This window comes from Colobus angolensis, unplaced genomic scaffold, assembly GCF_000951035.1.
Source record: "Colobus angolensis palliatus isolate OR3802 unplaced genomic scaffold, Cang.pa_1.0 Scaffold4, whole genome shotgun sequence".
Taxonomy (NCBI): domain Eukaryota; kingdom Metazoa; phylum Chordata; class Mammalia; order Primates; family Cercopithecidae; genus Colobus; species Colobus angolensis.
In genome coordinates this window covers 12,832,835-12,853,375 of record NW_012117376.1, presented here as the reverse complement: position 1 = coordinate 12,853,375, position 20,541 = coordinate 12,832,835, and the positions used below count along the sequence as shown (strand labels likewise).

At 48.7% G+C, this 20,541-nt stretch overlaps 1 protein-coding gene across 4 annotated transcripts in view; it reads right to left on the bottom strand.

Moving 5' to 3' along the window:
* PTAFR (platelet-activating factor receptor) overlaps positions 1-20,541 on the bottom strand; it is a 68,397-nt gene that overhangs the window by 12,180 nt on the left and 35,676 nt on the right. The window contains exon 2 of one of the 4 annotated variants that reach the window (XM_011955519.1): positions 17,338-17,419. The exons of 2 other annotated variants lie outside the window; for them this stretch is intronic. The gene's annotated coding sequence lies outside the window, so the exon portion shown is untranslated. Of the gene's footprint in view, positions 1-17,337; positions 17,934-20,541 lie in introns of those variants that run through there. One more of the 4 variants, XM_011955518.1, reaches the window with a different exon arrangement.

Below are 20,541 nucleotides of genomic sequence, written 5' to 3'. Positions count from 1 at the left end.
CTGGGACTACAGGCGCCCGCCACAACACCTGGCTAATTTTTTTGTATTTTTAGTAGAGATGGGGTTTCACCGTGTTAGCCAAGATGGTCTTGATCTCCTGACCTTGTGATCCACCCGCCTCGGCCTCCCAAAGTGCTGGGATTACAGGCGTGAGCCACCACGCCCAGCAATTTTGATTTTTTAAAATCACCTTCTCACCATGTGAACAGAACACACACACAGACTAGCCCAATTCACTCATTCACTCAGTTGCTCATTCATGTATTCATTGGACAAGCACTCATAGCTCCAGGAGCTGAGCAGTGCACTAAGGCCTCAGAGAACAGACCCAGCCCTTGAGTGGCTCACAAGCCATTTTGCAAGAGAGAGATTCAGAAGTAGATAAGCGAGCGGTGCTATGATGATGGACGTATCAGGTGTAATGGGGTTTCAGAGAAGCTGCCCCTAGCCTAGACTTGAGGGTGAGGAGAGACCTCCTACCTGTGCTGAAGGAGTTAACTTGATATTGCAAGGAGAGAGGAATAGCAGGCACAGGGGACTGCAGGGCAGAGGCCTGGAAGAATAGGCAAAGGCGTACCTTGTTCTAAAGGAACGTAAGACATTAGGTTTGGCCAAAACTTTAAGGAGTTGAGAAGAGACAAGGCTTAAAAAATAAGCGTCAGGGCCAGGCGCAGTGGCTCATGCCTATAATCTCGTACTTTGGGAGGCCGAAGCAGGCGAATCATCGGGTCAGGAGTTCCAGACCAGCCTGACCAACATGGTGAAACCCCATCTCTACTAAAAATACAAAAATTAGTCGGGCGTGGTGGCATGCGTCTGTAATTCCAGCTACTCGGGAGGCTGAGGCAGGAGAATCGCTTGAACCCAGTAGGTGGAGGTTGCAGTGAGCCAAGACTGTGCCACTGCACTCCAGCCTGGGCAACAGAGTGAGACTCCATCTCAAAAAAAAAAAAAAAGCATCAGTCAACTCAAGATGGGTCCTGGAGGTCAGTCTAAGGAGTCTGGACTTTATTCTGCAGGCAATGGGAGCTGTTGAAGGATCTTGAGCTTGGAAGGGACAAGACTGGGTCTGGATTTGGGGAAGATGGCTTTGACCACTGTGCACAGAATGAACTGGAGGTGATCAGACCAGAGTCGGGGAGACAGCAAAGAGACATGTGCAATCATCTGGAGGGCCTCAAGAGGACTGCCCCAGGGCAGAGCTGATGGAGGGAAACGATGGTTGTGAGAGTTATTTGGGAAATCAGATGGACAGAACTTGGTAATGGATGGGATATTGGTTGAAAGAAAGGGAGGAATCAAAGAGAACTGCCAGGTTTCTGGGCCAGATGATTGAGGATGTGGTGGTGTCTCTCTTCATGGAGAAGACACTGATAAGGAGGAACAGCATGAGGGCAGGGAGGATGAATTCATATGAGGACATATCCCATTTGAGGTGCCTATGAAACACCCATGAGGACCAGGGTTAAACCCTAAAGAGCCCAACATCAAGGAAGAAGTCAGAGGAGGACAAACCCATGAAGGAGGCAGAGACAGGACAGTCAGAGACAAGTAGGGTTCCATGCTGGAGGCCTAAGGGAAGAAAGTTTCAAGAGCTTGGGAAGACCTGGGCAACAGTGTGAAAAGTCACAGGGAGATAAATGACAATGCAGACAGAAAAGCAAACACTGGATGTGGCAACATGGAAATCAATCTCATGGGAGTAGATCATGTGATCAGAGGGAGAACAGTTGCCCAGGCATGGGTTGAGGAGTGAACGATAGGAGAGAAAGGGGAATGTCAAATCCTCATTCAAGAAGTTCGATTGAGCCAGGCACAGTGGCTCACACCTGTAATCCCAGCACTTTGGGAGGCCGAGGCAGGAGGATCACTTGAGGTCAGGAGTTCCAGACCAGCCTGGCCAACATGGTGAAATCCCATCTCTACTAAAAATACAAAAATTAGTGGGGCGCCTATAATCCCAGCTACTGGGGAGGCCGAGGCAGGAGAATCACTTCAACCTGGGAGGTAGAGGTTGCAGTGAGCCAAGATAGTGCCACTGCACTCCAGCCTGGGCAACAAGAAAGAAACTAAAAAAAAAAAAAGAATGAAAGAAATTTGATAGAGCAACAAAACGCTGTGTGCAGACCTTGTTTGGATCCTGATTCAAATAAACCAACTGTAAAAAATATTTTCTAGACAATTGGGCCGACTGTAGTGGCTCATGCCTGAGGTCCCGGCACTTTGGGGAGGCCAAGGCAGGACAATTGCTTGAGTTCAGGAGTTTGGGATCAGCCTGGGCAATATAGCAAGACCCCATCACTACTAAAAATTTTTAAAAATTAGCTGGGTGTGGTGGTGCACACCTCTAGTCCCACTTGCTCAGGAAGCTGAGGCAGGAGGATTGCTTGAGCCCAGGATTTCAAGGCTGCAGTAAGCTGTGATTATGCCACTCCACTCCAGCCTGGGCAACAGAGCCTCAAGACCGTGTCACACACACAAAAAAAAGAATTAAAAAAAAAAAAGACATTTGGGAAAACTCAAACACAGATGGTATTTAAAAAAATAATGTTTGTTTATTTGGGTAGGATAATGATACGGTGGTTATATTGTTAAATTCTTTAGCTATTAGATGTGCACTGCAACCTGGGCAACACAGCAAGGCTTCATCTAAAAAAAATAAAATAAAAATTCCAGGAAGACCAGGTGTCGTGGCTTATGCCTGTAATACCAGCACTTTGGGGAAACTGAGGAAGCAGGATGGGTCAGGAATTCAAGACCAGCCTGGGCAACATAGCAAGACCTCATCTCTACACCCGCCCCCACCTCACCCACCCCCCCCACTAACACACGAGAATAAAATATTCCAGGAAAATTGTGCCTGCATGCTAATCTCTATTTCAAAGTTGGCTTCCCAGGAACCCAACCTAGGAGATTGTATACTCGGGTCTATTTGACTCCAGAGCCTCCCCAGTCCACACAGCCCCCACAGGAGGCCCAGCAAGAGTAGGCCTCCTCCTTCCAGGTATAGGACCAGAACCAGTGAGGGGAGTCCTGGTGGAGCCCCTGCTTGACTCAAAGCCATTGCCCTTGGTGCTGCCAGTACCTGTTATCCTGGCTCTTCCTATTTCTGCTGCCTTCTGTTCAGTCCCAGGCTCCTGGCCCCCATGTGACTCCCACTCCCTTGGCCCCAACCCAAACTTAGTGCCTATCGCTGTATCTTTAATGAATAGAACCCTTTAAATCACCCAAAATGTAACCAGCTGATTCTCCTCTGGGCCTAAGAGCTTGTACTTTCATTACTTTATTCATGCTGTTTCCTCTGCCAAGAAATCCTTCCTTATGATTGCCTGGATGTTTACTAGAACATTCTTTAAGATTGCTCAGACCTCATTTCCTCCGAGTAGCTCTTTCTAAGCGTCCTGGCCTGCTGCACACCCGGCTCCACCCCTGGTCTGGTTAAGTGCCCATTCTTTGGACTTCCGTAGCTCATGACTCTTTATTCCACTGACATTGCCTCTGTGTGTCCTCTCTGCCATCCAGAGGCTGGGACAATGTCCATTCATTCACCTCACAGTTACTGACATTCTTCCGGGTGTTGGGCCCTATGCTGGGGAGACTGCAGAAACAAAACAAAGTTCCTGCTCTCAAGGAACTTACATTCTAGTTGGGGGAAACAGTCAAAAATAAGTGGAGCAACAAATAAGATAATTTCAAATTGTGATGAATTTAATAAAGGAATAAAAATAGTAACATGAAGATAGGGTAGATGGCTTTTTATTTTTATTTTTATTTTTTAATAAATAGAGACAAGGTCTCACTATGTTGCCCAGGCTGGTCTTGAACTCCTGAGCTCAAGTGATCTTGCTGCCTCAGCCTCCCAAAGTGCTAGGATTACAGGCATGAGCCACTGTACCCAGCTGGTGGCTGTTTTAAGTAGAATGACCAGGGAAGGCTTCTTGGAGGAGGTGACATATAAACAAAACCGGAGACAGCTTTACCATGAAGTCAATGAAGCTTAAGCTTTAAGGCCCTCTCCTAGGCCCTGTATCTAATTGTATATTAGTAATTTGGTATCTCCAAAGGGGGGCCCTTCTAATTGTATAAGCTTTAGTAACCTATAAAATCTGTTGAACTCTAAAAAAGAAAAAAGGAACAAGTAAGGGGAAGATCTGTATTATTCCAGCCAGAGAGTATCATGCGCAAAGGGCCTGTAATGGGAATAATTTCATCATGTTCTGAAGTAGGAACAAGAAACTGAAAGGTTAGTGTGGCCCTAGGGGAGTGAGAAATGGGAAGAGTGAGATGTGATCAGAGGACACCAGGCTCCAGATCGCTCCTGAGCCACGCACGGTAAGGAGTTAGCATTTTATTCTGTGAGCCTTGGAGAGCTGCTTCAGTGTCGTTAAGCAGGCAAGTAACATGATCAGACTTGCTCTAGCTGTCAGGTAGAGAATAGATGGTAGGGAGCAAGTGTGGAAACAGCAAAAGCATTCTGGAGGTCAGAGATGGTGGTGGCATGGACCAGAAAGTGGCATTTCCAATTCCTCTCCCCGTCCCCTGTACTCAGGGAGCTTGGCTGGGGCAAAAGCTTGGTAAACATTTGTCAGGTGAACAAACACCCAGCAACCAACAGGATTGCCTGCTCCCCAGACAGAGCAGCTGCCACACAAGGCAGAGTGAGTCCTCTACAAACTTAGGACTCAAACTGTGGTCCTTGGACCAGCAGCACTGGCATCATCTGCAAGCTTATTAGAAATGAAGAATCTTGGGCCCCTCCCCAGATCTCCTGTATCAGAATCTGTATGTTGGCCGGGTGTCGTGGCTCATGCCTGTCATCCCAGCAGTTTGGGAGGCTGAGGCAGTCGGATCACTTGAGGTCAGGAGTTCGAGACCAGCCTGACCAACACGATGAAACCCCCTCTCTTTTTTTTTTTTCTTTTTTTTTTTGAGGCGGAGTCTCGCTCTGTCGCCCAGGCTGGAGTGCCGTGGCCGGATCTCAGCTCACTGCAAGCTCCGCCTCCCGGGTTTACGCCATCCTCCTGCCTCAGCCTCCCGAGTAGCTGGGACTACAGACGCCCGCCACCTCGCGCGGCTAGTTTTCTTGTATTTTTAGTAGAGACGAGGTTTCACCGTGTTAGCCAGGATGGTCTCGATATCCTGACCTCGTGATCCGCCCGTCTCGGCCTCCCAAAGTGCTGGGATTACAGGCTTGAGCCACCGCGCCCGGCGTAACCCCCTCTCTACTAAAAATACAAAAATTAGCCAGGCATAGTGGTGGGAGCCTGTAATCCCAGCTGCTCTGGAGGCTGAGGCAGGAGAATAATTGCTTGAACCCAGGAGACAGAGGTTGCAGTGAGCCAAGGTCACACCACTGCACTCTAGCCTGGGCAACAGAGCGAGACTTTGTCTCCAAAAAAAAAAAGAAGACTCTGTATGTTAATAAGATTCCCAGGTGATTCATGTATGCACTGAAATCTGAGACATGTTGTACCCCAACAACTGCCAGCCACACACTTGCCTGGGCTAACATCTTCCATGGCTCCCCTGGCCCAGCATCAAGTCCAAGCTCCTTTCCCACCTCATTTTCCACCATTCCCTGTTACTCATTTTCTACTCTTGCTCCACCGAATTTCTCACCACTTCCCTAAAAACTCCATTTTTCCTCAAATCTCTTTGCCTTTCCACATGCCGCGGCGCACTTTTGCCTGTTGCTTTACCTAGAAAAAACTTACTCACCTTTAAGACCTAATCTAAAAGAGTGCTTCCTCTGGGATGCCTTCCCCGATTGCCACAGGCAAAATCAGTTGCCTTCTTCTCGCCTTCTTCTCTGGGTCCCCATGCACTGGGTGCATTCCTCAGTCTAGCGCCTGACACAATATGTTTTAGGTGTTAATCTCTGTGGCTGTTTCCTTGTCAGACTGGGCACTTCTTGAAGGCAGGGACTAGATCTTTTTCATCTCTTTAATCCCAGTGTCGGGCACCAAGGAATCAATCGATGAGTGACCGTTCCCTGATGATGGCTCCGAAATCCCCAGCACAAAGGAAATGTGCACGATCTCCCCAGGGGAGCTGTACTGGGGTAGAGTGGGTTAGGGAGAACAAGGTCTCTGGAGTCAGAAAGGTCTATAGGTTCATACCTGGCTTACTATTTACTTGCTGTATGACCTGGGGCAAGTGACCTCACCTCTCTAAGCTTCAATGTCTTCATTTGCAAAATCTTACAATCCTAACAATGGTTTCAAAGATCAGTATGCAAAATAGCTGGAACAGGACCTGAGCCACAAAGGACCAAGCCTCCCTCTCCCCACTGGCCCAGCTGCTTGGAGCCAGGGGAGGGGACTGTGGGCCACCACTGACCTAGGGGCTTTGACCTACACACTGACTTTCCTGCCAGCTCCAGATAGAGCCTCCAGCTAATGCCAACAAAGCTTTCAACAGCTCAGGAAGAGGATGAACATTTGGAAAGAAAAAAAGAAAGAGGCTCAGAGCACTCAGTTTAACACATGGGCATAGTTCCCTGATGGATCAAGGCTGGGCAGCTGGCCCAGGGACAGCCCTCAGCTGGGGGTGGGGTAGAGAGGCCATAAATATTCATGGAGACAGAAGAATTCTGCTGTCTGGGTCTCCCACCCTTTTCCCTGCGCAGCATTTGGCCCCCATCCCTGCTGGAAACATTCCCAGTCCCTAGGGAACCTGGAGAAGGGGTTCTCATCCATAGCTGGACAGCCAGAGAGGAGGGACCATCAGGAGATGGACAGAAGGAGGTATGTGCTGGTTGATCCCCAGGCCAGATTGTGGGTTGGGAAGTTGGGTTCACCAGTCATGCTAGCCCCTAATGTTTGTGGGGCCAGTTGAGGTCAAAAGTACAAAATTCTAAATATTTATAAGCTATAAATAAGATACATCCAAATTCATCCATAGCTCCTGCACCAGCAGTTCCTTGCAGCCCGGCAGGCCTGAGGGTGCATTCACCAACAGGGCAAGGACTAGAAGTGGTCAAGGCGGGGGAACACCACATTCCAAGTGGGTACACTGTCTTGGATCCCAGTACTCCTTGCTCTATGGGGAGCATGAGGCTGGAGCCCCCCTAATTTCAAGGCACTGGGAACATTTACTGGTGTACAATACATCTTGCCTATGATCATATTTCCTCCTCAGATCATCTTCTTGAGGCTGGTTTTACAAGATACCCAATTTTCCAGGGGTAAAAAGTGAGACTAGAGAAGAAAACAGATTTGTCCACAGTCACCTAGCCGGGAAGTGGCAGACTTGGGATTCTGAACTCCAAGGTCCATCGTGACTCTCCTAGAACAAGCTGTGGCCCCTGCTGGAAGTAAACTGTTCCTCAGCCAACCTGTCCACTCACAGGCCTGTCCTACAACCTGAGAATGGGAGCTCCGGATGCTGTGAGGTCCCAGGAAGAGATGCCTTTGACCTGAGTCCCTGCTTTTACCTTTGCTCCTTAAAGCTGGGAAAAGAATAGGACAAAGGGATGGCATGACCTGCTCTGTATCCATCTGACTCCCACCTGGTAGGGCGAGAGCTGGGTCAGATCCTGGTTCAACCACTAAACTCATCCTGTGACTCTGACTCTCTGTTTCCTCATTTGTAAAATGAAGATTTTTATATGGGACTAAGAGAAAAGGATATTAAGAAAACAATCTCATTTACAATAGTATTCAAAAAAATAAAATACTTAGAAATAAACTTAACCAGCTGAGCACAATGGCTCATGCCTATAATCCCAGCACCCTGGGAGGCCAAGGCAGGCAGATCACTTGAGCTCAGGAGTTTGAGACCAACCTGGCCAACATGGTGAAACCCCATCTCTAGTAAAAATACAAAAATTAGGTGGTCATGGTGGCGTGTGCCTGTAGTCCCAGCTACTCAGAAGGCTGAGCCAGGAGAATCACTTGAACCGGGAGGCAGTGAGTAAGCCAAGATCATGCCACTGCACTCCAGCCTGGGCGATACAGCAAGACTCTTCCTAAAAAAAAAAAAAAAAAAGAAATCAACTTAACCAAGGAGGCAAAAGACTTGTACATTGAAAACTACAAACATTGCTGAAGGTTGGGCACGGTGGCTCACGCCTATAATCCCAGCACTTTGGGAGGCCGAGATGGGCAGATCACGAGATCAGGAGATTGAGACCATCCTGGCTAACATGGTGAAACCCCGTCTTTACTAAAAATACAAAAAAATTAGCCAGGCGTGGTGGCAGGCGCCTGTAGTCCCAACTACTCAGGAGACTGAGGCAGGAGAATGGCAGGAACCTGGGAGGCGGAGCTTGCAGTGAGCCGACATCATGCCACTGTACTCCAGCCTGGGCGACAGAGCGAGACTCCATCTCAAAACAAAAAAATTGTTGAAAGAAATTGAAGATGACACAAATAAGTGGAAAGACATACCAAGTTCATGGATTGGAAGACTTAATATTATTAAAATGTCCATACCACCCAATGTGATCTACAGATTCAATGCCATTCTATCAAAATCCCAATGTAATTTTTACAGAAATTTTTTAAAAATTGTAAAATTCATATGAAACCTCAAAGGACACCAAGTGGTCCAAACAGTCTTGAGAAAGAAGAACAAAACTGAAAGACAACTCCTGATTTCAAAACATATTACAAAGCTACAGTAATCAAAATGGTTTGGACTGGCATAAAGACAGACACATAGATCAATGGGACAGAATAGAGAGACCCAAAATAAACCCTCACATAGTCAAATAATCTTTGACAAGAGGACCACGACTACACAATGGGGAAAGGATAGTCCCTTCAACTAAAGGTGCTGGGAAAGATGGATATCCACATGCAGAAGAATGAAGATGGGCTCTTATGTTACACCATGTATTATACAAAAATTAGCTCAAAATGGATTAAAGACCTAAACATAAGACCTGAAACTATAAAACTCCTCAAAGACAACATAGGATAAAAGCTACACAGCTGTGCTCAGTGGCTTACACCTGTAATCCCAGCACTTTGGGAGGCTAAGGTGGGCAGGTCACCTGAAGTCAGGAGTTCAAGACCAGCCTGACCAACATGGTGAAATCCCGTCTCTACAAAAATACCAAAATTAGCCAGGCATGATGGCAGGTGCCTGTAATCCCAGCTACTCAGGAGGCTGAGGCATGAGAATCACTTGAACCTGGGAGGCAGAGCAGAGGTTGCAGAGAGCCCAAGCTCGTGCCATTGCACTACAGCCTGGGAAACAGAGTAAGATTCCATCTTAAAAAAAAAAAAAAAAAGCTTCACAACAGGCCAGGTACAGTGGTTCATGCCTGTAACCCCAGAACTTTGGGAGGCCTAGGTAGGAGGATTGCTTGAAGCCAGGAGTTTGGGACCAGCCTGGGCAACATAGCAAGATCTTGTTTCTACATAAAATTTTAAAAATTAGCTGAGCATGATGACATGCACCTGTAGTCCCAGCTACTCAGAGGCTGAGGCAGGAGGAGACCTTGAGCCCAGGAGCTCAAGGCTGAAGTGAGCTATGATCGTGCCCTTGTACTCCAACCTAGGCAACAGAGGAAGACCCTGTCTCTAAAAAACAACAACAAAAAATCATTAATTAATTATTTAAATTAAAAACAATAAAAAGCCTCATAACATTGGAATGGGTCATAATTTCTTGGCTATGACACCAAAAGCACAGGCAACGAAAGCAGAAATAAATGAATTTTTGGCAAACTTTAAATAATCTCCATGAAGCAAAGGAAAACAATCAGCAGAGTGGAAAGGCAACCTGTGGATGGGAGAAAAGGCAACCTTTGGGATGGAACCAGATATCAGATAAGGGGTTAATAAGCAGAACTCCTACAACTCAGTAACAACAACAACAACAAAATTCAGTTTAAAAATGGGCAAAGAACTTGAATAGACATTTCTCCAAAGAAGATACACCAGTGACCACAAACACGTGAAAAGCTGGTTCAATATCACTGATCATCAGAGAAATGCAAATTGAAACCATCATGCAATATCACTTCATACCCACTGGGAGGGCCATTGTCAATAAAACAGAAATGTGTGAGCAAGGATGTGAGAAATGGGAACCTTTGCACAGTGTTGATGGGATTCTAAAATGGTGCAGCCACTATGGAAAAGAACATAGAAGCTCCTCAAAAAACTAAAATTAGAATAGTTATATGACCCAGCAATTCCACTCTGGGTACACTCTATATTCAAAAGAACTGAAAACAGGATTTTTTTTTTTTTTTTTGAGATGGAGCCTCACTCTGTCGCCCAGGCTGGAGTGCAGTGGCATGATCTTGGTTCCCTGCAACCTCTGCCTCCCAGGCTCAAGTGGTTGGTTCTCAGCTTCCCTAGTAGCTGGGACTATGGGCACCCGCCACCTTGCCTGGTTAATTTTTGTATGTTTAGTAGAGATGAGGTTTGGCCATGTTTGCCAGGCTTGTCTCTAACTCCTGACCTCAAGTGATCCTCCTTTCTTGGCCTCCCAAAGTGCTAGGATTACAGGCGTGAACCACTGCGCCAGCTGAAAACAGGATCTTGAAAAGACATTTGCACATTCATATTCAAAGCAATATTATTCACAATCGTCAAGCGTGGAAATACCTAACATGTCCATGGACACATGAATGGATAAGCAAAATGTGGTGTATACATACAATGGAATATTATTCAGCCTTACAAAGGAAGAAAATTCTGACACGTTTTACAACATGGATGAATCTTGAAGACATTTCTGCTAAGTGAAATAAGCCAGCCACAAGAAGACAAATACTATATGATTTCACTTATATGAGACATTTAAAGTAATCAAACGCATAGAACCAAAAGCAGAATGGTGGTTGCCACCGGGGCTGGGGGAGGGGAAAATAGAGAGATGTTCAACAGATGTAGAGTTTCAGTCATGCAAAATGAAAACTTTTTTTTTTTTTTTTTTGAGATGAAGTCTCACTCTGTCACCCAGGCTGGAGTGCTATGGCATGATATTGGCTCACCGCAACCTCCGCCTCCCAGGTTCAAGCGATTTTCCTGCCTCAGGCTCCTGAGTAACTGGGATTACAGGTATGCACCACCACGCCCAGCTAATTTTTGTATTTTTAGTAGAGGCAGGGTTTCACCATGTTGGCCAGGCTAGTCTCGAACTCCTGACCTCAAGTGATCCACCTGCCTTGACCTCCCAAAGTGCTGGGATTACCAGCGTGAGCCACTGCGCCCAGCCAAGATGAAAACATTCTATTGGCACTCACAGGATTTAAAAGGAAAATAAAACGTTCTAGAGATCTGTTATACAACAATGTGAACATAGTTAGCATGACTGAACTATACACTTTAAAATGTTAAGAGGGACCAGGCACGTGGCTCATACCTGTAATTCCAGCACTTTGGGAGGCCAGAATGAGTGGATCACTTGAGCCCAGGAGTTTGAGACCAGCCTGGACAACATAGCAACACCCCAATCTCTATAAAATAAATTTTTAAATTTTTTAAAATGCATGCTAAGAGAGTAAATTTATGTTATGGTTTTCACCACCGTAAAAAATAAAAAAATAATGGGCCTAAGAGATGGCAAATTTGAAAGTACATTGTGTATTTTTAAGTTAAAGTCATATGACTCAGTTTATGACTTAAAAGCTGTGCAACCTTTGGTAAAACTGCTTGCCTCCTTTGGGCCTCATTTGTAAAATACAAATAGTAACACGTCTCTTTCATAGGGCTTTTGTAAGCATCAAGCAAAATAAAGGATGTATAGTATTTAGAGAACAGTGGTTAAGAGCACAGACTCTGGAGTCAGACAAACCTGGGTTCATATCCTGCCTCTCTTACTTCCTACCACAGGACCACAGCCAAGCCTGTTCTCCCTCTGAGTGTCAGGTCCCTCCCTGAAAATGGAGCTGATAAAACCCAGGCACATACCTCTCCAGAGTGGTGTGAAGAGTCAATGAAACAATGTGTATGGCCGGGCGTGGTGGCTCATGCCTGTAATCCCAGCACTTTGGGAGGCCAAGGCAGGCAGATCACTTGAGGTCAGGAGTTCGAGACCAGCCTGGCCAACATGGTGAAACCCCATCTCTACTAAAAATACAAAAAAAGAAAAAAGAGGCCGGGCGCGGTGGCTCATGCCTGTAATCCCAGCACTTTGGGAGGCCGAGGCGGGCGGATCACGAGGTCAGGAGATCGAGACCATCCTGCATCCTGGCTAACATGGTGAAACCCCATCTCTACTAAAAATACAAAAATTAGCCAGGCGTGGTGGCGCATGCCTGTAATCCCAGCTACTCGGGAGGCCGAGGCAGGGGAATCGCTTGAACACAGGAGGCAGAGATTGCAGTGAGCCAAGATGACGCCATTGCACTCCAGCTAGACGACAGAGCGAGACTCCATCTCAGAAAAAAGAAAGAAGATGCCTGGTCTGGTCTATAGTGAGAGCTCATTGAATGTTGGCCATTGTTCCTCTTACTTCCCTACCTCAGAGTTGGAAGTTCCACCTCAAGTTCCCATAACAATATATCACATTGCATTATCATAGCTGTTGATTTCTCTCTCCTTTTGGACTGTGAACTCCCCAGGGCCAAGGCTTCTGATATATCACCAATACCCATCACAGGGCCTCCTACATAGCAAACACATGAGAAATATTGACTAAATAGACAGGTGAGCCTCCGTACACACACAGTCGCAGTGTCCCTCACTGTTCGTTTCCAAACCCTCATGCCCCAGCTCTAGCCACTCCCAGCTCTTAGATTCCCTGGGACCAGTCCCGGTTTCCTCATCTATAAAACAGGAATAACATCAACATTGAGGCTGGAAAGGTGGCTCACACCTATAATGCCAGCACTTTGAGAGGCTGAGGTAAGAGGATTGCTTGAGGCCAGGAGTTTAAGACCAGTCTGAGCAACATAACCAAATTTTGTCTCTACAAAATTAAAAATTTAAAAAAAAGGCCGGGCGCGGTGGCTCAAGCCTGTAATCCCAGCACTTTGGGAGGCCGAGACGGGCGGATCACGAGGTCAGAAGATCGAGACCATCCTGGCTAACACGGTGAAACCCCGTCTCTACTAAAAAATACAAAAAACTAGCCGGGCGAGGTGGCGGGCGCCTGTAGTCCCAGCTACTCGGGAGGCTGAGGCAGGAGGATGGCGTAAACCCGGGAGGTGGAGCTTGCAGTGAGCTGAGATCCGGCCACTGCACTCCAGCCTGGGTGACAGAGCGAGACTCCGTCTCAAAAAGAAAAAAAAAAAAAAAGAATAAGTGAATAAAGCAGCAACCAAATTGGCCATGCACCAAGCCAGCTACACATTGTCTCCTAGAAGCAATCGAGGTTAGCCAGAGAGAAAGCATAGGAACCGAAACCAGGGGATGTGGGCTCTGGCCTCAGCTGTGCCACTCACCCACATAACTTGAGTGAGCCTCATTCCAGCTCCGAGCCTTGGGTTTTTATCTGCAAAATGTGGTGTCTGTGCCTTGCTTATCTCAAAGCATTGTTGTAAAAAAAAAGGAAGTGAGATTATTGGTGGTGACAGTTTTTGGTAAACAGTAAAGCACTTGATACATTGAAATGGACTTTATGAACTGTAAAAGGTAGTGCAGGCGGCCGGGCGCGGTGGCTCAAGCCTGTAATCCCAGCACTTTGGGAGGCCAAGGCGGGCGGATCACGAGGTCAGGAGATTGAGACCATCCTGGCTAACACAGTGAAACCCTGTCTCTACTAAAAAATACAAAAAAACTAGCCGGGCAAGGTGGCAGGCGCCTGTAGTCCCAGCTACTCCGGAGGCTGAGGCAGGAGAATGGCATAAACCCGGGAGGCAGAGCTTTCAGTGAGCTGAGATCTGGCCATTGCACTCCAGCCTGGGCGACAGAGCGAGACTCCGTCTCAAAAAAAAGGTAGTGCAGGCTGGGTACAGTGGCTCACGCCTGTAATCCCAGCACTTTGGGAAGCCAAGGTGGGAGATGGCTTGAGGCCAGAAGTTCAAGACCAGCCTGGGAAACATAGCAAGATCCCGTTTCCACAAAAAAAAAAAAATTGTTTTTTAAATTAGCCAGGCATGGTGGCATGCGCCTGGCTACTTGGGCAGCTAAAGCAGGAGGATAGCTTGAGACCAGGAGTTCAAGGCTGCAGTGAGTCATGATCATGCCACTGCTCTTCAGCCTGGGTGACAGAGCAAGACTGTGTCTCTTAAAAACAAAAGGGGGGGGGGGGGGGAGGGCATGGGCCAGGCATAGTGGCTCACACCTATAGTCCCAGCACTTTGGGAGGCCGAGGCAAGCAGATTGCTTGAGCACAGGAGTTCAAGACCAGCCTGGGCATCATGTCAAACCCTACCTCTACAAAAAAAAAAAAAAAACACAAAACTTAGCCAGGCATAGATGGTGTGCACCTATGGTACCAGCTACTTGAGAGACTGAGGTGGGAGGATTGCTTGAGCCCAGGAGATCGAGGCTGCAGTGAGCTGTGATCATGCTACTGCACTCCAGCCTTCATGACAGAGCAAGATCTTGTCTCAAAAGAAAAAAAAAGTGGGGCGGAGTGGGCGGCGCAGGGTATGCACAAATTTGATTTTGACATGCTTCCCCCGTTAGCCAGTTGGGCTCAACGCCAAACCCAGGCCCTGATGATCCCTCTTCTGCAGAACCAAGGGAGTGGGGAGGGGCGGCTGAGTGATGATCCTCCCCCTGCGTATTCTGTCTCTCTCTCTCACACACAAACACACAAACAAATACACACACAGAATCTGGCTGTGATTCCCCTCGGCTAAAGACACACAGAGGCATATCAGCCTCTCAGCTGGCTTTGCGGGTCATCTGCTCCTGGGAGGGGAGCTGTCTGGCTGGAGCAGGCCACATGCAGCCTGACTGCTCCCGGCCCATCATTCCAGATACACACAGACATAGCCAGACACCCCACATAACCACAGACACACATGCACACACAAAGACACACCAGAGGCTTCTCCCTGCTCTTATCATGCTGTCAAGGAACCCAAGAGGGGCTGGTCAGAGAGGGGACTACAGCAGGGTCCCAGCATTTGCCCTTTGGGAGCTGGCTCCACTCCTGACCCAGACACACACCTCTAGGCCCATCAAGGGTTGCTACCAGGCTCCTGCTCCACTGTTGCCCTCAGAGGCCCAAGCCTCTACCCACCTAAGGGATCAGAACAGGAAAGTGGGGGATGCCACCAAGAAAGGGAATGCCGTCCCCTTCAACAAGGCCGTCCCCTTCACAGGCTTGGGGTGGGAAAAGGCTCCCTGTAAAAGGACAACAAGATCCCAACCTCTCCTCACACCCGCTTCCCACCACCAATCAGAGAAAACTCAGTCCTGTAGGCGCATTTTGTCACTGATAACATAAACTGTGAATTCCTTACTCCTTCAATGACCAGATGGGGAAACTGAGTCCCAGAGATGAGAAGGGATTTTCCCAAGGTGAACACAGTGTTGGGGACAGAGCTGGGACCAGATACTGGACCTCTGGTTCACCGTCCATTCCCTTCCAACTGCAAAAACCGCTTCGTCATTCATCTGTTCTGTGCATATTCTAAGCATATGCTATGTTGCAAACCCTGTGCTAAGGACAAAGGATACAACAGTGAACAAAACAGGTTCCTCATCCGTAAGGCGTTTACAGCAGGCGTCACAGAGTCAGCATTAGAGGGAATGCATCGGTCCCCTTTGTGCAGCATTTTCCAATTGACAAAGCACTGCCCCACCCATCTCTTACTTCTTCCTACCCTCAAGCTCACAGGTCAGTATTTTGTTTTGTTTTGTTTTTTGAGATGGAGTCTCGCTCTGTCACCCAGGCTGGAGTGCAGTGGTGCCATCTCAGCTCACTGCAACCTCCGCCTCCCAGGTTCAAGCAATTCTCCTGCCTCAGCCTCCCGAGTAGCTGGGATTACAGGCACCTGCCACCACGCCCAGCTAATTTTTGTATTTTTAGTAGAGATGGGGTTTCACCATGTTGGCCAGGATGGTCTCCATCTCTTGACCTCGTGATCTACCCGCCTCGGCCTCCTAAAGTCCTGGGATTACAGGCGTGAGCCACCGCGCCCGGCCCACAGAGGTCAGTATTTTAACCTGCAATCTGCAAAGGAGGAAAGTGGAACTTCTGAACGACTCAAGGCCCCGCCTTGTCAGCAGGAGCTGAGATCGAAACCCCAGATGCCCACTTCAGGCCCAGGACCCAGTCATCTAAGGGGCTGACCTCTTTCTCTGGCTGGTTTGTAAGGACCTAAAGATAGTGGTGTCTCTTTTGCTTCCCTAGCATCCCCCAACACACCTCCCACCCCTACCGCCTCCCCCAACACACACACATGCCACGCCAAACACCTGGAACACAGCTGGGTATTCAGTCAGAGCTAAAGGAGAGCAGCCAGAGGTGTGGGGAGAGAGCCTGCCGGTTCTGTCATATTTCACAAGTAAGCGAGTACACAGCCCCACGTCTGGACCTCCTGCCAGCGGAGGATGGCAGGTGCCAGCCTGGGCCCTGTCCCCAGCACCTGGGACCTGATAGGGGCCATTGGTTGTGGGCTTGGCCATGTGTATAAGAACCTGGTTATTTTCAGCACCCCCTTCCCCACCCCACAAACCTAGCATTTAGTGAGTTCCTAAGTACCCCGCCCTGTACCAAGTCCTTTATATGTCCCGACAATTCTGTGGGGGAGATGGCATTATCCTTATTTGACAATTTAGAAAACTGTACAGAGATGGAGCGTAACTTGGCCAAGACCACACAGCTAGTCAAGTAGATGTCATTTGGCTCCCTGAGATCCAAGCTGCCCCCATCACCACCATCGCCACCTCCCAGTGGGGTCTCTGGGTCAGCACTGTCCCAGCCTCGGAAAAGCCAAACTTGGGTGCTGGGTTCTCCAGGAATGTTTGGACACTAGAAGTTATTTCTAAACATGAGACTCTGGGCCTGAGAAAGGTGCCAGAACAATCCCTTAAAAACAGAAGCAGCAGAGCACAGTGACTCACGCCTGCAATCCCAGCACTTTGGGAGGCCGAGGCAGGCTGATTGCTTGAGCCCAGGAGTCGGAGACCAGTCTGGACAACAAGGTAAGACCTTGCCTCCACAAAAAATACAAAAATTAGCCAGGCGTGGTACAGCACGCCTGTAGTCCCAGATACTTGGGAGGCTGAAGTGGGAGGATCACCTAAGCCTGGCAGGTCCAGGCTGCAGCGAGCGTGACCACGCCACTGCAATTCTGCCTGGGCAACAGAGTGAGAGACCCTGTCTGAAAAGAAAAAACAAAAGAAAAGAGAAAAGAAAAATAGAAGCGCCCATCTGCTTAGGTGCAGCCTGGGGGCATGACCTTGGTTTGCCTCCTGAGGACATTTTTCTATGCCTCCCCCTTGCCCAGCAGGGGCCAGGAGTCCCCCTTACCTGTAGCAGGGGCAGCGGCTTCAGCTGCAGGAACTGTGTGTCTCTGTCTGGGTCCTGGCCCCAGCCTCAGCCTCTGTGCTGTCTGGCAATTGCAGAAGTGAGGAAACAGCGTATCACTACCAAGTCACCCCTGGGAGGAAATGCTATGGCCCTAGGGCCTCTCAAGGGGTGCCACAGGAACTTCCAAGCTGGGCCGCCAGGACCTGGGCACTGCACAGAGACTTCTCATAAAGAGCGAGGGACGGGGACTGTAGGCAGGGCCCAAGGCCAGGGAGCTGAGGTGAGAAAGAGGAGAAGCAAGACAGAGAAAGCAAGTGCATGCACTCAAGAGAGTGAGAAAGGGAGCATGAGAGTGAGGAAGAGGAGGGAGGAGAGATGAGGGACCAGGAAAATCAAAGGAGAGAGGGAGGAGGCGGGAGGGAGTCAGGGAAAAAAAATGAGAGGGCGGAGGAATGGATGGAGGGAGCGAGGCTCAGGGAAAAAGACAGATGTAAACGCCGGGAGAGATGAGAGGAACAAGGAGGCTCAGCGACAAAGACAAGGGAAGATCCAAGACAAAAGACGAGATGAGGAAACACAGGCGGCGAGCATGTGCCAGTGTGCATTTGGGTCTGTGTGTCTCTGGATGGGGGTGAGAGAGAAAATAAAAGAAAGGGAGTGGAGGAAAGAGAATGCCCGCTGGGATATGAAGTGGAGGGAGAAGAGAGGAGCTCAGAAGAGTCACTGTGGTCAGCGGCATGACTGGGCAGGGCATCCCTGGAGACCAAGAAGCATTGAGCCCAGAAACCCCATGGGAACAGAGCTGTAGGGGTGGAGGTGGAAGCTCCCTGAGACCTTGAGCCTGGGTTGGGCAGCGTGTGAGTTCGTGGGAGCGTGTGGGTGAAGAGGGGTGGGCAATCGAGGGTGAACACACATGAATGTGTGAGTGTGGGTGTGGGGGTATGTGTGAAAATGAGCCGGTGGGGGCATCCCGTGTGCATAAGTGAGAGGTGAGCCAGAGTCTCTGCCTCAGTTTCCAGTCCATTTACCCACTCATTCCTTCAACCAACCAACAAGCACCATCTGAGCACCCCCAGGCAGCAGGCACTGGGATGGACCCTGTCTAAAGAAGCAAGTCCCTCAGATACATCAGCCGACCCAACAACCTCCGACACAGAGAGGGAAACTGAGGCCCGACAGGACCAGGGTCCCACAGCAAGGCAGGTGTAAGCAGAGTCGGGGGCCTGCATCAGCATCCAGCCTCAGCTCCACTCTGGGTATCTGGGCCAGGCTCCTCCTCCTAATGTCCCTTATCAAAGCCAAAAATGGCTCTCAAAGGACAAAATATATATATATTTTTTTCTGAGACAGTCTCATTCTGTCCCCCAAACTGGAGTGCAGTGACTCAATCTCAGCTCACTGCAACCTCTGACTCCCAGTTTCAAGTGATTCTTCTGCCTCAGTCTCTGGAGTAGCTGGGATTACAGGCATGCACTGCCATGCCCGGCTAATTTTTGTCTTTTTAGTAGAGATGGGGTTTCACCATGTTAGCCATGCTGGTTTTGAACTCCTAACTTCAAGTGATCCACCCGCCTCGGCCTCCCAAGGTGCTGGGATTACAGGCATGAGCCACCGTGCCTGGCCAGGACAAACCAGTTTTGACATTTGCCTCAGTCATGTAGAACTAGAGCCAAGCATCTGCCCTCTCCTCCATCTCCAGCACCACATCACACACAGGCAGACACACTCAGACCACATAACACTTGCACACTCATATACACTTAGTGCCTACTCTCATGCAGAGATGCCCACTCTCACTGTGTTCCTCCAGATACCTGCACACTCACGCCCAGTCTCCCCTCACTCACACCTTGCCAGGCTCACCTCCTTCCTCAAGTTCATGTGTCCATACTGCTCCATGCTCCCCCACCACATGCACTCTCCCGATGCCCAAAATGCAGCCCAAGCCTCCTGCCAGGCACATGGAAACAGGCTCAGGCCAAGCACTTTGGGAGACCAAGTCAGGAGGATTGCTTGAGCCCAGGAGTTCGAGACCAGCCTGGGCAATATAGTGAGACCCCATCTTTATATTTAAAAAAAAAAGAAAGAAAGAAAAGAAACAGGCTCAGTTTGATCATTTCTTCTTGTCTCCCTTAGAGGTCTTTTGAGCCTCGAGTGCCCTGAAATATGAGGACATGGTCTGTACATGAACTTAGCCTTCATGCAAACTGCTCACCTGAAAGGCAAGGCCTCAACTCTGCTCCCCAGCCCAGATCCTTGATTCCAAAACAGTTTCACCTCAGCCCTCCTCCAGCCACCACCCTCCAGAAGGGACAGCAAGCCTGGGAGGGACCTCCAGGATCAACCAGCCTCCATTGCCCAGAGTCTCCAGGACACTTGGCTCAAGGTCCGGGACTGTTGGCCCGGCCTGCCTTCCAGTACAGTCCCTTCCATGCACACACGTGGCAGCTGCAGATCAGCACCTCTTTTGAGATTATCGATAAGCAGGGTAGATAGGCAGGTATTACTATCAATATTTTACAAATGAGGAAACTGAGTCCGAAGCTTTCTCTCACACCCCACATCCATTCTGTTAGCAAACTGTGTTGGCTCCACTTGAAAATATGTCCAAATTTGGCCAGGCACAGTGATTCATGCCTGTAATTCCCGCACTTTGGGAGGCTGAGGCAGGCGGATCAGTTGAGGTCAGGAATTCGAGACCAGCCTGGCCAACATGGTGAAACCCCGTCTCTACTGAAAAAAAAAAAGAAAAAAGAAAAAAAACACCAACCGCCAGGCATGGTGGCACACACCTGCTGATTACTGCTGGTAATCCCAGCAACTTGGTAGGTTGCAGCATGAGAATTGCTTGAACCCAGGAGGCGGAGGTTGCAGTGAGCTGAGATGATGCCACTATACTCCAGCCTGGGTGGAAAAAAAAAAAACAACAAGCAAATATGTCCAAATTTGAATCTAATCAAGCCTTTAGGTCTAACCTCAGTTTTCAGAAAATACAGGAGACAGAGGAATAATTAAAGGACCTCACAAGGAAGAAATCAGCCAATTCCAGAATATAGAACATTCTACCAGACAACGAAGCCAGTTCTCTCCAGAAATCAACCATATGAACACAGAAACAAACACAGGGCCAGGCTCAGTGGCTCATGCCTGTAATCCCAACACTTTGGGAAGCTGAGGCGGACGGATCCCTTGAGCCTAGGAGTT